Source organism: Canis aureus, chromosome 13 (assembly GCF_053574225.1).
Source record: "Canis aureus isolate CA01 chromosome 13, VMU_Caureus_v.1.0, whole genome shotgun sequence".
NCBI lineage: Eukaryota > Metazoa > Chordata > Mammalia > Carnivora > Canidae > Canis > Canis aureus.
The window spans coordinates 58,940,100-58,959,601 of record NC_135623.1 but is presented as its reverse complement, the minus strand read 5'-3'; the positions used below and the strand labels follow the sequence as shown (position 1 = coordinate 58,959,601).

General features: G+C 37.4%; 1 pseudogene; it reads left to right on the top strand.

Moving 5' to 3' along the window:
* The first annotated feature begins 13,490 nt into the window (after positions 1-13,490).
* On the top strand, positions 13,491-15,009 carry LOC144281675 (ribosomal L1 domain-containing protein 1 pseudogene; annotated as a pseudogene).
* The last annotated feature ends 4,493 nt before the right edge of the window (positions 15,010-19,502 follow it).

The window sequence follows — 19,502 nt, the reverse complement described above, 5'->3', positions numbered from 1 at the left end:
GCCTAAGAAGGCACTCATCTTTCAGGCTTCTTTGTTCAAACATCACTTTGTAAAGCCTTCGTTAGCTGCTAAATTTAAATTATACTCCTGCATTATTCTTTTTTTAATAACACCCTTTAATATTTCTTCAAAGTATTTTTCCATTCTACTTGTGGGCTATCACCTTAATGTCTATCCATATACCAAACTCCATGAGGATACCTTGAATTACTTTGTCTGACCTACTCATAACTACATAGCCAGGGCTCAGCAGTCACTGCCATGTTGAAAGGGACTTAAAGGTTGAAAGAGAGAACTAATTAATTAATTAATAATGTAGGTAGTCTTAAAAATGCAAGTTGAAATTATCTTACATCTTTAATTTATAGACACTTTGACTCTCTCCTAAGTGATGCGATTGATCACAGGCTATTTTCTCTCATCTTCTGGTTTCTATTTTTTTGTATTTTTAAATGTTTTTGATCGTCATTGTTGATAAAAAAAATGAAATCATTTTATGAATCCCTCCCTCTGAAAGAAGATATTAGCACTAGATTTTCTTTTCATACCTATCAACAACACTTACTTATTTTTATTTATAAGGGCTTGAATCTTTAACCACATGACATGGTAGGAAGCATCACTACTGTAAGTAAGATGTAAGTGATTTGGTTCTAGTATCAAAAATATTATAAAAATTGTTAGATAATTAAATTTGGCTACAAAAATATGACATTTCTTTATCTGGATATGTTTAAAGAAAAGAGAACTTTCTGGGACAAACTAAGTGATATCCAGAGACAAAAACAGTTAGATATACCATATGATCTGTCAAAGGGTCTATTGCTTTGATTCTATCACTTGTTACCTTTCCAAACATCATCTCTAAGTGAAGAGAAAAAAAAAATGTGTAGCTTTTCAAGTAGAAGCTAGTATCCATAAAACTTTTGTAATACTTGCTTGTTTATCTAAGCATACTAAACTGAAGAACTGTTGGGACTGGGCTCTTTTGTATCATCAATAGCCCCCTTCACTTACTACACAATGTACTGAGTGAATAATATATGGAGACTTTAGGGGAAAATGTCAAGTCATTATAATAATGATCCTTGTGAAATAATTTGATCATTAACATGCTTTACATTTAGACTGGAAAATCCATCTTTTTGTTTCATGTACAAACCTTTTCAATATACATTCAACTTTTCTCCTTCCCTTTTCAGTTGCTTCGGACCTCACATTGTGCAGACTGCAGTTGCTCCAAAGTCATCAGTAATAAGCACTTACCTGCCAACACAAGGTGACCAATATAAACAATGACATTAACCCATGTCAACAATGATATGCCCTAGAATGGATCACATAATTATTTTTTAAAGTTTTTTCTTTAATGGGGATCCCTGAGTGGCTCAGTGGTTTAGTGCCTGTCTTTGGCCCAGGGCGCGATCCTGGAGTCCCAGAATCGAGTCCTGCGTCAGGCTCCTGGCATGGAGACTGCTTCTCCCTCTGCCTGTGTCTCTGCCTCTCTCTCTCTCTCTCTCTCTCTCTCTCTCTCTATGTCTATCATGAATAAATAAATAAAATCTTAAAAATATAATAAAAAATAAATAATTTTTTTCTTTAAGATCCATTTAGTTAATATATAGAGTATTATTAGTTTCAGGGGTAGAATTTAGTGATTCATCAGTCTTATCTAGCACCCAGTGCTAATTCCAGCCAGTACCCTCCTTAATGCCCTGATATCACAGTTTTCCCCTTCATCTCCTCTCCCCACCAGCAACCTTCAGTTTGCTTCCTATGATTAAGAGTCTCTTATGGTTTGCCTCCCTCTCTGTTTTTATCATATTTTATTTTTCCTTCCTTTCCCCTATGTTCATCTGATTGTTTCTTAAATTCCACATATGAATGAAATAATATGTATTTATCTTTCTCTGACGGACATATTTCGCTTAGCATAATTTACCCTCTAGTTCCATCCACATCACTGCAAATGGCAAGCTTTCATTCTTTCTGTTGGCCAAGTAACATTCCATTGCATATACATATACCACATCTTCTTTTTCCATTCATCTGTTGATAGACATCTGGGCTTTTTCCATATTTTGACTGTTCTGGACATTGCTGCTATAAACATTGGGATGCAATGTGCCCCTTTGAATCACTATTTTTGTATTCCTCGGAAAAATACCTAGCAGTACAATTGTTGGGTTGTAGGGTAGTTCTGTTTTTAACTTTTTGAGGAACATCCATACTGTTTCCCAGAGTGGCTGCACCAGTTTGCATTCCCCCAGCAGTGTAAGAGGGTTCTGCAACATCTGTTGTTTCCTGAGTTATTCATTTTAGCCATTCTGACCAGTTGGATCGCATAACTATTGATTAGAAACTATTATCTATTCTAAGTGTATAGGTAAATAAAGTTATCTTTTTTTAAATGAAATACTGAACTTCACAGAGATAAAGTAAAAGCTTTAATAACAAATTGTGTGTGGGAGGTATAAGATTATATCTCTGAATTTAGAGAAATATGTTAAGGGCTTTAAAGTTTACTTCTAAGCTTCCAATTAAGTTTTTTCTTCTAAGTGGGTGGAGACTTAGGAAACATGCTACTGGGAAGAATCTAAATGTCAGATAAGAATGGAATGGTTAAATAAACTTTGATAATATGCAGATAACGGAATGCTATGGAGCACTTTTGAAATAATATAAAGAAGTAAACAGCAAAAAAACAGTGAAAAGTAAAATTATTTAATCATGAGGAAATGCTTCTAATGTTATATTTTTAAAAAGATGTAACAACAGTATGTAATATAAGCTAAATATGGGTATTTATGTTTGCATATGACTGCCACCCTTTTTTATGCTACTTCGAATTACATTTCTGTCACCTGCAATAAAATAATCCTAACTAGTATACATATAACTATGTTAACAGTTTGCCTTTTTAAATTGACATTTTATTTCTAGAGGAAGCATGACTTCATAGCTTTCAGAGTCTGTTTTAAAGCAATAACATAAAAAAGCATGTATGCCTAAATTTTATGTTTTCTGTCATGGACGTATAATATCTAAAAAAAGAACATTATTTTTAATATACAGATATATGTTCTTTGTATTGATACTTCAACAGCTACTCCACAGTCCTCTATGATGCTTCATAACCATGGTGCCACCATATGTACCTGGTTTTGGATAGGAATTTTAATTTTATAAGTTTGGGAATTTACATATACCAAGTAATTTTAATCAATATCAAGAAACCAAAGATACTCTGTGGCCTCTCTCCCTACCATGTTTTCTGCTTACTTTCTATAGGAAATCATAACTTTATTCCTAACTAAATACTCTATCATATGGAGAGAATTTTATGAGCTTTCCCCCTGACCTCTAAACAGGTAACAAAATAACACAAGTAAAAAGATTTTATAATATATTTGATCCTTGAAGAACACAGGGGTTAGGAGCACTGATCCCCCTTGCAGTCAAAAAAATCCATGCAAAACTTCTGACTCCCCCAAAACTAAACTACTAATAGCCTACTGTTGATCAACATCCTTACCAATAACATATACAGTCAATTAACATATATCTTGTATAGGTAAAGTAACCTAAAGAAAATATTATTAAGAAAGTTATAAGGAGTAGAAAATCTATTTACAGTACTGTACTATAGTTATAAAGAAAAAAAATCCATGTATAAGTGAACCAGTGCAGTTCAAACCAGTATTGTTCAAGGGTCAACTATAAAAGGAAGAAAAAACAGACCTTTTTTAATTTGAATCTACATTGCTCCACCTTCAATACCTAAACATTGGAGAGAAAAGCAGGATCACTTATTCTAATATAAAATCTGTTCATTTCTTTTAATAAAAAAGCTGTTTTTAAAATAAATGAACTAAAAAGTTAAAAAAAAGGAGACTATTATAAATTCCCTTAAAATAAGTAACAACTGATTTTAATTTGCTATCCATTTACAGTACATCACTGATAAGATCACTATAAGCCTCTTAGGCTTCTGAGTGCATCCTTGTGAAATGGAAAGATCTTTATTTGCCTTACCAATGATATTGCTATTACTAAGTAAAATGTCAGGAAAGATGAGCTAATTACAGCTAATACAGTTCACATTCTGATCTTACAAATGTAGTTGTGTGCTATTTTATACATATCTATATCCCATTAGGTATAATCTCTCTCTCGGAACTTAACAACTACTACTTAGGAGGAATAAATTATAGTCTAAGAACAAAGTGGTGTTAATAAGAATTGATTCTGAGCAAGGAGATGCATATCAGTGAATAAATAATATACATGCCTGCATTATTTGGTAAATGTAATAGGTGTATAGGTTTTTGCAAACAAAGGAAATTTTCAAGAGAAGCAAAAATCTCAGTTACTATCTTCAAATTACTGAGAGCATTCTGCAAGTTCTATATCTAAATTATATAACAATATTATGCAAGAATACAAAGAGATAAATGCTTTAAATTCTCAAAACAAAGATTCTAGAAATATTACAGCATCATCACACTTTTATCTTTTTTTTTTTTTTTCTACACTTTTATCTTTAGCATTATTTGACCAAATAAAACATCTTGTTCCTGGGAGCAGGAACTTGTTGCAAGAGAAAGGAACTGAAAGTCTGGGAGATGCAGATTTAACTCCACAGTTTAGCTGTGTCTTCACAGGCAAGTTACTCAACTTCTCTGTCTCCCTTTCCTCTTGTGCAAATGAGTAAAATAACCACTTGGGGAAGACAGTTGCAAAGATTAAATACCTCTGAGGAGCCTATCTCCTACATAGCAGTGGGAAACAATAGTTGGTGCTCCATTTAATTTCCCTCCTCTTTCCCCAAGTGATCGTTCAAAAACCATGTGCATTTTGAACTGAATCTCTAGCTGCAAACCATTCAAAGTGAAGGATATTATAGCTGATTCATAGTCTAAAATTGGAAAAGGGTCTTTAAAAACCCCTCGAATCTAAATGATTTGAAGCAATATTATTTCAATAAGCTCAATAAAGTTCTCTTAACATTTGTTATATTTTATGACCCAATTAGCTACGTCTTTAAGCACATATACAAATGCTGGTTTAGAATCAAGATGCTGGTCCAAGAAAAATATAGCTGAATCCCTTAATTCAGGCAGATAATGTAACAAAACGGCCTCCAGTACAATAAGGTCAACAAAGTAAACACTGGAAAGAGATAGTCAGCCTCGTTGTCTCTGTCAAACATGTCAAAGCACTGCATCTGAAAATATTTGAAAAATCTGCCTATTTTCCATCTGTTATATTTCTCAGAGGATGACTGAAAGTTCATGTGAAAGTTCACTGTAAGTTCAAATATGTCATATCAGGTCATTTGCAGGGTAAAGGTTCCTGGGAGTTTATTATGATTTTTTAAAGACTGAAGTGGAAAAAGAATAAATATACTAATTGAAGCTATTTAATACTGCATTACGACCACTGATTTTTTTTTAAGCATCATAAATAAAAAATATAAATTTTAAAAAGGCTATGTGCAATGCTTAATGGCAATAACAATTAGAAGATGCCTAAGATAGTATCCTTGGTACTCTTCCTAGCAAAGTAGCTGTAGATCAATTTTCATTGTTCTACATATTATTTAAAGTACAATAGTTGTTATATTTTACACTTTATTGAATACTGTTTAAATTACATATTTAAAAACAGTACACAGAGATGGAAAAAAGAAACATCAAAATAATAAATAAGTATAGTGTTACTGTATAGCTGTATAGGGATGATTTTTAATTTATAATTGCTAAAGATGGTGTTTGAGGCACAGCATTTGTGGGTTGCTTACAGCAAAAATAGGAAGCCAAGAAAATTATGTTTCCTTTGGGACAAAATGACTAAATCATTGAAAAAAATCCAAATTGACTAGATGTTAGTCAATATTATCTGAATTGCTGAAGCAAAAATTAAGATTTGGTTTTGGACAAAACCTCCACATTTAAAAAAATGCTTAGAATAATATAATTTTCAAGGAAAGTAACAAACATATATAAAATATATATAAAAGTTAGGACATAACTTGTGGATTCACCAATTTCAAAAATTTTCTTTCTCTAAAGTACTGATACGTATGAGAGCTCAGCAAAGGATTCTAAATATGTTGAGTAAAAGGTACATTCCACTCTTTCCTGTCAAATGCAGCTTCACAATATAACTTGCACTCTGTACTTTGCTCCTTAAATTGAAAAACCTACTTATTTTTCTCCAGCATGTCCATGTTCTCTTCATGATGTACTGCAAACTGTTTTTTTTTAAGATTTTATTTATTTATTCATGAGAGACACACACACACACACAGAGAGAGAGAGAGAGAGAGAGAGAGAGGCAGAGACAGGCAGAGGGAGAAGCAGGCTCCATGCAGGGAGCCCAACACAGGACTCGATCCGGTCTCCAGGACTGCACCCTGGGCTGAAGCCAGCGCCAAACCACTGAGCCACCCGGGCTGCCCCTGCCAACTGGTTTTAAGAGACCATAGCACTTATTCATAGTATCAAAACATATGTATGTTAGATATATACATGTATCTAACGAAATTAATTTTTTTAGCTGTTAAAGAAGGGAAGGTAGGGTTCCTGGGTGGCTCAGTCAGTTAAGCATCTGCCTTCGGTTCAGGTCATGATCCCAGGGTCCTGGGATGGAGCCCCATGTCGGGCTCCCCACTCAGCGAGGAGTCTGCTTCTCCCTCTCCCTATGCCCCTCTTCCTCCACACTCCTGTGCTTTCTCCCCCTCTCTTTCTCTCCTTCTCTCAAATAGATAAATAAAATCTTAAAAAAAAAAAAAAAGGAAGGAAAGGATTTCTGATAAGATGGAAAGAGAAGGAAAATGTTGACAAGTGATGATAATGGGGGCTGAGGCAGATCACTATCTTCCTCGACCACTTTCACTTATTATTTGGCACTCTCTAATCACAGCTTCCCATCTTAGAAGTTATTTTCTTCCTCCCACCATCTCTGGAGTGGATGGGTAAGAATTTGAACTACACTCTCTCCACCATCCTCTACTTTCTCCTTTCCTTTCCTTCCTGAGATTCCCTGGACCTGCCGGGCAGTTCTCTTACTCCAAGCCACCTCATCCATTCCCAAGACTTCAACTATCCCTCTCTCAGATTGTCTAGAAAATCTTTATGTGTTTCCCTCACATAAAGATTTTCAAGCTTTAGAAAATCTTTATAAAGCTGTTTTCAATTGCTGATATGTTCCAGGCATACAAAAAAACAAATGAAATGCTACTTCTGCCTCTGTTACTACCATTATTACTATCATCACTACCACTACCATGACTGCTACTGCCTCTCATTATCATTAATACTACCATTACTACTGTGTCTCCTGAATAGCATTTACTTATGTGTTTACTATGTGTCAGGCACTGGATTCAGCCCTTACCAATGGCAACCTAGTTACAATATTTTTTTACAACAACCTTATGAGTAGGTATTACTATCTTTATTTTATACTCAAGGAACTCAACGAGACTCAGGACTAAAACACCGTGATGGAGAGGTACAACACATGTTCAGGTAAAATCAAAGCATGCTTCTATTCTTGTGTTAACACAATTTATCTTTCATTAGTCTCCAAATATTTGATGAAAACTGAAGTGTAAAACAATAAGATAATGAACATTTTGTTGAAAATTACTATATTTTTTGGTACTGTTCTAAGTGCTTTATTCACTCCCCTTCCGTAATAACCCAAGGAGAGTAGATACTACCATTTTCCTTATTCTACAGATGGGTGCTGCATCACTTATCCCATCTCACAGAGCTGGTAAGTGGTAGAACCAAGATTCCAGGAAATGTCTTGAGAGTTTATGCATTTTTAAAAAAGATTTTATTTATTCATGAGAAACACACAGAGAGAGGCAGAGACATAGGCAGAGGGAGAAGCAGACTCCCTGTGGGGAGCCCTGTGTGGGACTCAATCCCGACCCTGGGATCACAACCTGAGCCAAAGGCAGATGCTCAACCACTGAGCCACCCAGGTGTCCTGAGTTTATGCTTTTTAATTGCTATTCTGGGCTAAGTGATGCAGCTGATAAATTTGTACAAATGCAAAGATCCACGCCCTTGAAGAGTTTACAATCTGATTGAACAGGTAAGAGCAAGATGATAAAATCTAGGAGGTCAGATTTCTGGCATGCCAACTATCTCTTTTAGAGTTGCAAAGCTGTTACACTGGAAACAAGAGGAAAGGAAACCAACTACAAGACTTCAGAATCTACATTACCTTCAGAATCCAGATAAGATTCTATAATAGTCCTCAGAATCTAGACAAGAAAACTGGGAAATTTGGATGAATATAAAGTGAAGAAATTGAAGGATATTATGAGTGAAAACTCACTTTACTGGTGATTAATGAGATAAGGGAGAACATGGAAGAGAATAAAGATTACCTGAGTCTAAGTCAGTGGGAGACTGAGCACATCACCATCAAAAATGTACAAGTCTTAAATAGAGGATGATGAATTTGAGAAATTATAAGAATACAATTATAAATAAAAACAAATCTACTTCAATAAATCATCTGCTCCCAAGTAAGGGTAACCACTGCAAAAGCAAGTGTTCATTCAGAGAGATAAAATAAGAGGTATAAGAGCAAAGAGCTGAGGACTCATTTTCCATTGCTGCTACAACCCTCATGTACTTACGCCTTCTTATTAGTCTGGTCCCATATGACAGTCAAGGAAGAGGAGAAAGAAGAGAGGAAGAAAAGGGTGTAGCACCTGCACAAGGATTAGAGAAAGAATGAGAGACAAGACTGGAAAGACCACTCTCTAGATGGAGAGGTGTCTAGAATGTCATCTATAGATTCCTAATTTATGCTAGAGGCAAAGGGCTATGAATTGTAAACTTCATATTGGTAAGTTGGCTCATGGTGTAGGAGCTTCTTAGAGTTGAGACCAAGAATCTTCTCACAACAAAGCCCTAGATGGAATGGGGTCTTGGTATTTCAAGGTTCCACTATATTTAGTATATTTAGTTCTTAATGAGAAAGACTCTATTTCTATTTTAGGGACCATATAATTTTCCTAACAACAAAGTATTAAAATATGGGTGTCTTAAAGCAACAGAAATTTATTATTTCAGTCTGGAGGCTAGAAGTTTGAAATCAAGGTGTGGACAAGCAGGGCCACGTTCTCTTTGACAATAACCACCCAAATATAAAATCAAACTTTATTTTTTGGAAATATTGTCATAAAAGTGGGAAAAAAACTTAGTGACTTTACATGGGTGCCATTTTGTTTTTGTTTGTTTTAATAAAATAGGCCAATGATGCAGAAAGGCTACCTTGGAATAACAGAAAAAATACTGGTCTAAGAAGAATGGGAATATAGGCTAAATGATGAACTTTAAGCAAAATGGGGCTCATGCATTGACCAGTGTGGCTGTGAAAATTGACTGAGATAAAAAAAAAATATATGAAAGCATCGTGAAAATTGCAAAGTGCTTCAAAATGTAGGTTATTGGACTTGAAATGTGACATGAAGTTGTCAATATGTTATTTACAGAATAGGAAAGAAAATTTATAAAATATTTCCATTGTATTTGATGTTAATGGACTAAAAGTTATCAATAAATCTATTATTAAAACTCCCTCTTTAAAAATCTAGAAGATCTGAAGCTCTTTATAGAGTTAAGAGCTGTAATCAACATAGGATAATAAAATACTTTGAGTTTTAGTTGTTTGGCTGTGTGAATCCAGCTTGTGTGAATATTGAACTCATTCTGTAACTTTGGGCAATAATTCGTCCTAGACTAGATGCTGCTCTGGTCCTGCTTAACAAATCTTAAAAGCAAGACTGAAAAGAATCATACAGTTTCAAAGTAACTTATCACATTCCAAGATAATAAAAATATTTACAGGAATATGAAAATATCTAGCAACCATCAAGGCAAATTTACAATGTCTTACATCCAATCCAAAATTACTAGGCATGAAAAAATCTAGAGAGTGACCCACATTGAGAGAAAAATCTATCAATTAAGAAACACCTACATCAGACACAGACGTTAAAATTAGCAAACAAAGACACTGAAACCATTGTTATTACTGTATTCCATGTGTTGAAAGACATAAAAACAGATCTCAAATCCAAACATAAAAAATGATCTGAATTTGCACTTCTAAAGAAAACTACAAGCCTAGATGAATAAAATAATGCTTGTGATACTGGCAGGGTAAACACTGCAGAAGAAAGGATTAGTTAATGTTAACACCTAGCAATAGAAACTATTCAAAAATTTAATAGAAAAAAGAATTTTTAAAAATGAAGACAGCATCAGTGAGCTTATGAAAAACTAAGTGACATAATATATGTATAATTGGAGTCCCAGTGAAGGGAGAGGGTCATGGAAAGTATTTGAAGAAATAAAGGATAAAATATTTTCAAATGTGACAAGACTATAAATTTACAGCTGCAGGAAGATCACAAACGCCAAGCATAAGGAACATGAAGAAAAGGCACATCATAATACAATCAAAACCAATAGTAAAGAGAAAATCTTAAAAGCAGACAAGAAGGCCACCTGGGTGGCAAAGGCAGTTAAGTATCTCAGCCTTTGGTTTGGGTCATGATCTTAGGGTCCTGGAATGGAGCCCTTCATTGGGATCCCTGCTCAGCAGGAAGTCAGCTTCCCCATCTTCCTCTGCTCCTCCACCCCCCACCCCACTTGTGCTCATGCTTTCTCTCTCAAATAAATAAATAAAATCTTTTTTAAAAAAGAAAAGCAGATAAGAAAACATGATGTCTGTAAACATATAAAGATAAGGAAGACAGCAGAATTCTCATCAGAAGCAATACTGAGAAGGCAGTAGAGCAACAACTTTATAGTACTAAGAGAAAAATAACCTGGCAACATAGAATTTTATATCCAGGGAAAATACCTTTCAAAAACAATGGTAATATTAAGTGGGGAAGTGATGTAATGAGCACTGGGTGTTATACTATATGTGGGCAAACTGAATTGAAATTAATATAAAATAAATAGTGGTGAAATAAAGATTTTTCCAGACATACAAAAGTGAAAGAATTCACCACCAGCAGACCTGTATTACAATACTCTAATCCCTTGGGCAGAAGGAAAATTATACCAGCAGAAACACTGATGTACACAAAAGACTAAAGAGCACCAGAAATGTTAACTACATGAGTAAATATACAAGATTTTTTCTTAGCATTGAAAGCACTTAAAAAAATAATTTATTATTATAGTGCCAACAAAATATAAATACTAACATAAAATTTAATAATAACAATGTGTTGTTGAGTTTATAACATATATAGAAGTAAAATGTAAAAAAAAAAAAGCACAAAAGATAGGAGGAGAAATTGAAGTATGATTGTAATTTTTTTTAAAGATTTTATTTATTCATGAGAGACACAGAGAGAGGCAGAGACATAGGCAAAAGGAGAAGCAGACTCTCCATGGGGAGCCTGATGTGGGACTCAATTCCAGGACCCTGGGATCATGACCTGAGCCAAAGGCAGATGCTGAACCACTGAGCCACCCAGGTGCCCCTGGTTGTAAATTTCTTATACTATATATGAAGTAGTATAATCTCACGTGAGAGTGGACTGCTAAGTTAAACATGTATAAAAGTGCTAAAGCCACCAAGATAAAAGCTAATAAGCCAACATTTGAGATGTAATGCTCATTATAAAAGAAAAGCCTTAAACTCAAAAAGGCAGAAAAGGAGAAAAAGGGAAACATAGATTTCGATGAGACAAATAGAAACAAATAGCAAGATGACAGATTTAAACCTAACTATACTAACAGTCATACTAAAGTAAATGATCTAAATGCCCCAATTAAAAGGCAGAGATTGTCAGATTATATAAAAAAGGAAGACTCAAAAGAAAGTTACCCTGGCTACCTTAGCATTAGATGGTAAATTTCAGAGCAAAGACTACCACCAGGAATAAAAAAGTCTATTTCAAAAAAAAAAAAAAAAAGTCTATTTTATAATGATAAAGAAGTCATTTCACCAGAAAGACATAATAATTAATTATGTAGGTGTAACGGTCATTCACAGAAGCTCACTAAGAGCACTAATTATGAAGGTGGGGAGGTAACACCCCCTAGGTGCATTCAGAATGGTTGGGATGGGAGGACGCAAGAGTAAATGGCAGAGTGTACTTTATACAAGTCCCTTGCCCCTAAGATTTTTCTGGTGCAGGAGACAGAAAAAATGGACTGCTGGGGACGCCTGGGTGGCTCGATGGTTCAATGTCTGCTTTGGCTCAGGTCTTGACCCCAGAGTCCTGGCATCAAGTTCTGCATTGGGCTCCCCACAGGGAGCCTGCTTCTCCCTCTGCCTGTGTCTCTGCCTCTCTGTGTGTCTCTCATAAATAAATGGATAAAATCTCTTTAAAAACAACAACAAAAAAAAGGGATCCCTGAGTGGCTCAGCGGTTTGATGCCTGCCTTCGGCCCAGGGTGTGATCCTGGAGACCCTGGATCGAGTCCCACATCGGGCTCCCTGTGTGGAGCCTGCTTCTCCCTCTGCCTGAGTCTCTGCCTCTCTCTCTCTCTGTGTCTCTCATGAATAAATAAATAAAATTAAAAAAAAAAAAAGCAAAAACAAACAAAAAGAAATGGACTGCTGAGGATGCTTAATTTAAAATATAAAGACTAAAGTTTCTGTTAGACACAAGATCAGAAAATAAACCCAGCTCCGAAAAGTGTATTTCACTCTCTTATCGCACACACAATAAGACACATACATGTATTTAGAAAACTAGTTTACATTGAAAAACACAAGACAGGATTTTTAAGAACCCAAATATGATATATGTTTATAGTACTTATAAGCATTTATATGTATGTATATAAACATCTGTGCATATGTGTGTGCATACACCATGTTCAATAATTTGATTTTTGGTCTTTTAAAAGGGAAATCACCTGTCAATCTCTGTGGTTTAAAAGTATATACAATATTTGAGTTCTTAAATAAAAATCCTGTTTTGTGTTTTTTGATGTAAACCAATTTTTTAAATGTTAAACTAAACCAAAATATTTTTCCAGTTACAATTCACCAAAAAAATAGATTAGCAGGGAAGAAACTCATTAACATAGCACTATTCAATAGAAATGTATTAGTGCCACCCTGTGGCAAGCTTCATACTTTGTAAAATCTTGTACAAGTGAAGAGGCTACATTTATTGGCTTTAGCTGTCTTTATTAAAAAAAAAAAAAAAAGAGTTTTTAACCTACAAACATTCTTATTGTAATAGTACTTCTCTGAAAGCAATTTTAATGTCTTTTGTATTAGGATCCCCAATAACCACACATGGCAGGTGCTCCATAAATGTATACTCTAATGAGCTGAATGTGCTTATGATTTATTAATACTTAAAACTAGAAGAATTTAATTTAAAGAAATAACCAAGAAAATGAACAAAGGGTTGGGTATAAAAATATCCACTGTAGAGCCCTGGGTATCGCACGCTTGCGCGAGGCGAGAGCCACATGGAGGGTTCAGCTCCCCCCTCACCATCCTCCTCAACTGCAGCCTCAGCCTCCACTCCAGAGACGGAGGAGCAGCTGGACCAAGGGCAGATGAGAAAAGCGGTGGAAGCTCTGTTTGCACACCCCAGGTCCAGGAAGAACGCGAATGGCTTGCTTTTGAATGAGAATGAAAATTTATTTTTGATGGTGATATTATGGAAGATTCCAAGTAAAGAACTGAGGGTCAGACAGGCCTTGCCTCGTGGTGTTCAATCAGATTTAACAGATATTTGTTTACTTACCCAGGATGAACCCAATTTAACTCCTGAAAAGACAGGATGGTTTTACAAGAAGCTTTTGAACAAGCATGGAATTAAAACCCTTTCTCAGATTACCCCCTTCTGAACTCTAAAAAAAGGAGTATAAAGCCTATGAAGCCAAGCTCTGCCTCTTGGGAAGTTCTGATTTCTTCCTTACTGATGCGACAACCAGGTGGCTCTTACCGTCACACCTCGGGAGACATTTCTACCACAGAGAGAAAGTTCCAGTACCTGTGAACCTTCTGGCCAAGAATTTATCCAGGGATATTAATGAGTGCATAGGTGGCACCGTGTTAAACATCTCTAGGAGTGGTTCTTGCAGTGCTATCCACGTTGGCCACACTGGGATGGAGGTGGAACACGTCATTCATAACCTCGTGGCTGTTTCGAAGAGGCTTTCACAAAAGTTGCCAGAGAAGTGGGAGAGCGTGAAACTCTTGTATGTGAAGACGGCGAGGTCAGCTTCCCTGCCCATCTTTTCCTCATTTGTCAGCTGTCAGGATGAAGCCAAGGGAATGTGCACTCCTAGTCAGAAGAAAAAGGAAGCAAAGAAAAAACAAAAACAAAAAGAGCATTGTGAAAAACAAAAAAAGAAGAAGGAAAAAAAGTCTTATGAAACAGGCTAGAAAGGCCACATTGGCCCCGAAGGAAGAGGATGCGGACCCCAAAACTAGTGATGCTGCTGCAAAGGACCCTGCCCCCCAGAAGGAGAAGGTGCAAGCTTGTGAGAAGAAAGAGGCCGGTAGAGGAAAAACCCAGCAGAAGGTGCAAGATGAGTCCAAAGACGAGATCCCACTCCTCATACCAATAGGGACTCCAGCGAAAGAAAACGTAGAGATGCAAAACCACGCTGCAGGAAAGAAGTCTCAAAAAAAGAGCCTTGGTCCCAACAGACCCCATGGAATAAAGAGAAAGGCCTTTCTGGGTTTGGAGACCCCAAAGGCTGCAGAGCCCAAGACTCCAGGTAACGGCCTGGAGAAGAAGCCAAGAATCAAAGAAGAGGCAGAGAAAGAAAGAAACTCTTCACTGGGGAAAAAAGACCCAAGACAGAAGACCAAAAAGCCAGGGGCCAGGTTCTTTACTACTGCTAATAAATCTGCAAAGAAAGCTCCCCACACTCCCAAACAGTGGCCCCCAAAGCGCAAAGTACCCCAGTCAACCTAAAAATCAAGAGACTCAAGCAGAAGGCAACCTCTGAACTCCCCCAAGAGCTTTTTGAAAATGCCAGCATCCCAAGCCCCCACTCCTTGCAGCCTTCTCCAGGCGTGAGGCCCAGACTTAAATATTTTTTAGAACCTTCCTTCGCAGGTAATTCTGACATATGTTTGTGGGCTAGAGAACCAGTAGTTGTGAAGTAAATCCATTTTTTAAGTTGCCCTTCTGTGTATTTGCTAATATGACAGGGGAAATACAGTGCTTGTCTCTGCTTCTCTGAGGCTGGCCATTTACTTACTAAAGTACCCTTTACTGCGCAGCAAACTGCGGGCCTTCCCGATACTGTTGCTTTGACTTGAATCCTTAACATGTGGTCCTTACCCCGTCTGCTTTCCACCGTCTGTTCACCAAGGCTCCATTACCCTGGTTTGTGCAAACCCTCCCAGTGCTTTTCCGCAGGCCTAGGGTGGACTCACTGTGGAACTTATGAGAAACCCTTGGTGGGTTTTGGAAAGGACCCTTGAGATCAAAATGATTGGTTTCCGTGGTTATCGGCCAAGTCTGTGGGTCACTGAGTTAGCGTGTATTCGGTGAGGTTAGTCAACAGGGAGCCGTTGGTAGAGGCACCGGGTTGAATCCAGACCTCTCAGCTTGCGTGGATTTACCCCCATGTACACTGGGAACACTTTGGATGACCATCAAATATATTCTGGAGCAGGAAAGGACTCTTGAGGTGCTCAGCCTCTCCCTGGATTTGAATTGAGGTCCATGTCCCTGGCAGTAAGTGTCAGAGGCACTGTCCTACAGCACAGGCCCAGTGAAGCCTGCTTTCCATCACATGGTCCAGAAACCATGTGATGGTCCTGAAGTCAAGCTTCAGGTGGTCCTCCAGCAAGTCAGAGGAGTGAGAGCTTTTGGTTTTTAGTACCCTCAAATTAGATGGTGACATCAACTCCTCAAGTCACAAAAGCTTCTAAAATACAAAATTGGGACGCCTGGGTGGCTCAGTGGTTGAGCATCTTTCTTCGGCTTAGGATGTGATCCCAGGATCCGGGATTGAGTCCCGCATCGGGCTCCTTGCAGGGAGCCTGCTTCTCCCTCTGCCTGTGTCTCTGCCTCTCTCTGTGTGTCTTGCATGAATAAATAAATAAATATTAAAAAAAACAAAAATAAATAAAATAAAAATATCCAGTGTAGTTTATTTAACACAGTAAAAAAAAGGGGGGGGGGCACCTGGGTGGCACAGTTGGTTAAGCAACCGACTCTTGGTTTTGGCTCAGGTCATGATCTTGGGTCATGGGATTGAGCCCCATGGGGCTCCCTGCTCAGCACAGAGTCTGCTTGGGACATTCTTTCCCTCTCCCTCTCTCCCTCCCCGCTGTGCATGCACACCTGCACACACTGTCTCTCAAATCTTTAAAAAATAAAATAGTAAAAAAAAAATAGTAAAAATATTGGAACCAACATATATGTCAATTGTAAGTTGGTTAGATCATTTGCACCATATACTAGTATAATATACTGCCGTGCCAAATGATATTGTGAAAAACATTTCATGACATCATTGTTCGGGGTACTTTATTTTAAAAATCAGGTATGCATAGTATAATCGCATTCTCATTTGTGATACATGTGTCAAAGTTTTTATGTTTATAATTCATATTGTTGTTGTTACCACAAGAGGTGTGATGGGCACCCTGACCTCACCATCTGAATTTGGTTCAGATTGATTTTGATGCCACACACACACACCAAGAGCGTATGAAAAGGTTTATCACTCACACATTGAGTCCTTCTGGATGAGAAGGGAGGGTTCTCAATCAGGTCCAAAAATGGCTTGAGAGAGTGAGGAAAGGAGACTGGCTTGGATTTTATTGTAATTAAGGGGCAGGTCTGGGGTGAGGGTTTCCACATGTGGACTGGAGCTTATGTCTTGAACTTCTTCCTGGAGCTAAAGAAGGGAGAAAAAGATCTTTCTTATCAGCTTGTCCAAATGCAGGGGAGAACAGTCTTTCTCTCTCTTTTTTAAAGACGCATTTATTTATGAGAGAGAGAGAGAGAAAGAAGGAACAGGGGGAGGAGCAGAGGGAGAGAATCTCCTGTGGACTCCCCACTGAGCAGGGGCCTGACACAGGGCTCCACCTCACAACACATGAGATCATGACCTCAACTGAAACCAAGAGACACACACCCAATGGACTGAGTCACCCAGGTGCCCTGAGAATGGCCTCTTTAGAACATTGATCATGTCATTTCCTTTCTTTCACCTTTAGTGTTTGTTTTTTGTTTTGTTTTTGTTTTTGTTTTTGTTTTTGTGGTCAAAGTAAAATATAAAATCCTAACCATGACTTTCAGAGCCCTCTGTTCTCTGACCCCTGCCTACTTCTCCGAGGCCACCTTTCACCATCCTTTCAGCTCTTTCTCTCCCATCCCACTATTTAAGACATCTCAGTTCCTACCTTCCTTCAGGAATATGGCATTAGGCCCTGGAATGTGCAGCGTAGTTTCTTCTACTTGGAACCTTTGCTTTCTTCCAGAACACAAATTATATTCACCCTGAACATCTCACCCTGGACATCTCTTTAATGTCACTCCCTCTGGAGGGCCCTATTGTCTCCTTCAGCACAGGTGAGGCCCCCCAGCTATATATCTCCTAGGCTCCCTGAACATTCCCTTTTGTAATATTCATCATATCTCAAGTAAAAATTAACATGTCTGTTGGGGCCTTCCAGACCCCAAGTGTTTCCCCTTCATTCTCTACTCTGTCTTCACTATTCAGAACTTGTAACTAAAATATTTAAAGAAACTGATTTTAAATGCAAATTAAAGGGCAAATGTTCTCAAAAAAAAAAAAAATGTTTCCCCTTCATTTTCTTATTGAATCCTCATAATAACCTATGTGGATACAAAGAAGAAAAATCAGAGGCTCAGAGATCATGTAACCTCCCAAAGTCGCACAAGTAGTAAGGAATAAGGATAAATACTAGAAACCTCTTGAATACCTGTTGTATTCAAGATACAACTTGCTCAAAATACTAGCAAAACCAAGATTACACAGGACACTTCCTGACTGGGAGGAAGAGGAGAATACAGTAACAGCGCTGGTTGTAAGAGAGAAACTGATTTGGAAAGGAAGGGAAGCCAGAGTCTGCTGGGGGAAGCTGCTTTGGGGCTTACCCCAGAGAGGACATGGATTTGAGGATCAGCCTGAAGGGATCTGGATTTGGAAGTAGCCATTTATGGTAGAGAGCAGACTCAGACTTGACACTACAGACTACAACGTCATTAGGGCAAAGTTGTGCACCTGGTTTGGTCTGAACAGGTGAATGGGGGGATCCAAGAAGCGTTAAGTATGGACTTTCCTTTTTGTCTATACAACACAATTACCATCATTCTCTCCATATGCAGGGAAAGAGGCTCCACAACCCTTGTGAAGCCTGATTTGACTTGAGAATATATTACAACCAAGTTCCTAAGAAATTAAATAGAGTTACACAAAGAGTTGGAAATTTGACCAGGAAAAGATTAATCCACCCAATTTTAGGGCGAAAAATGACTATATAGAAAAAATAACATAGGCAAAATAGTCCCCAAACATGCAGAAGGGTCCTCAAACTGTAAAGACTTTTCTGATTATGGATTCCAAAGTATTGAATATAAACCCTGGAGGTTTTAGTATAAAGGTGTAGAAGTTATTACACCAACCACTATCAGTTGATAAATCCACTTCATATTTCATCTCTAAATAATTACAACTACAACAAAGTATTCCACCCTTTCTTTAATGGAACATCACAGTTCTATGAAATGGAATTTAAAATTCATCATGTGCCTTTTGGTACAATAGACCTTATAAAATCTCAAATAGGAAAACAATTTATTTATTTTAATTTGCTTTTAATATTTTAAAGTTAATAAATTGACACCTGAAAATACATTCTGCAGTGGCCAGAGAAAATTAACAGTGTGTTAGTAAGTAAAACAAAGGTGATAAACACAACGTCCCATCAGAACTATGTCAGCTCCAAGATACAGGGTCTTGCTCTTTGGGAAACAGGACATGATTGTTAGTGTTTTTAATCCAGGTCAGATTGAAGCGCTTGATTAAAACCAAATAACTGCTAATGTATCATTTTGTTCAACGATTCAAATATCTCTCAAGTAATGCCAGACATAAAGTAATGCGGGTAAGGGGCACCCGGGTGGCTCAGTCAGTTAAGCGTCTGCCTTTGGCTCAGGTCACGATCTCAGGATCTAGCCCTGCATCTGGCTCCCTGCTCCATGGAGCCTACTTCTCCTTCTCCCTCTGCTCCTCCCCACCAGCCCTAGTGCTCCGTCTCTCCTGCTCTCTCTCTTCCCAATTAAACCAATCAATCAATCTTAAAAAAAAAAATAAATACATTCCTTACTTTTTTTTTTCTTAATCATTTTCCTATAGGTCTGTTCATCAAGTATTTGGTCAGCATCACCCTCATTCTATAATGCTCATTTACCTGGGCACACAATTCTAGAAAGACACTCATTTATCTCATGGATGCCATCTCAGTCTTCTGCTATC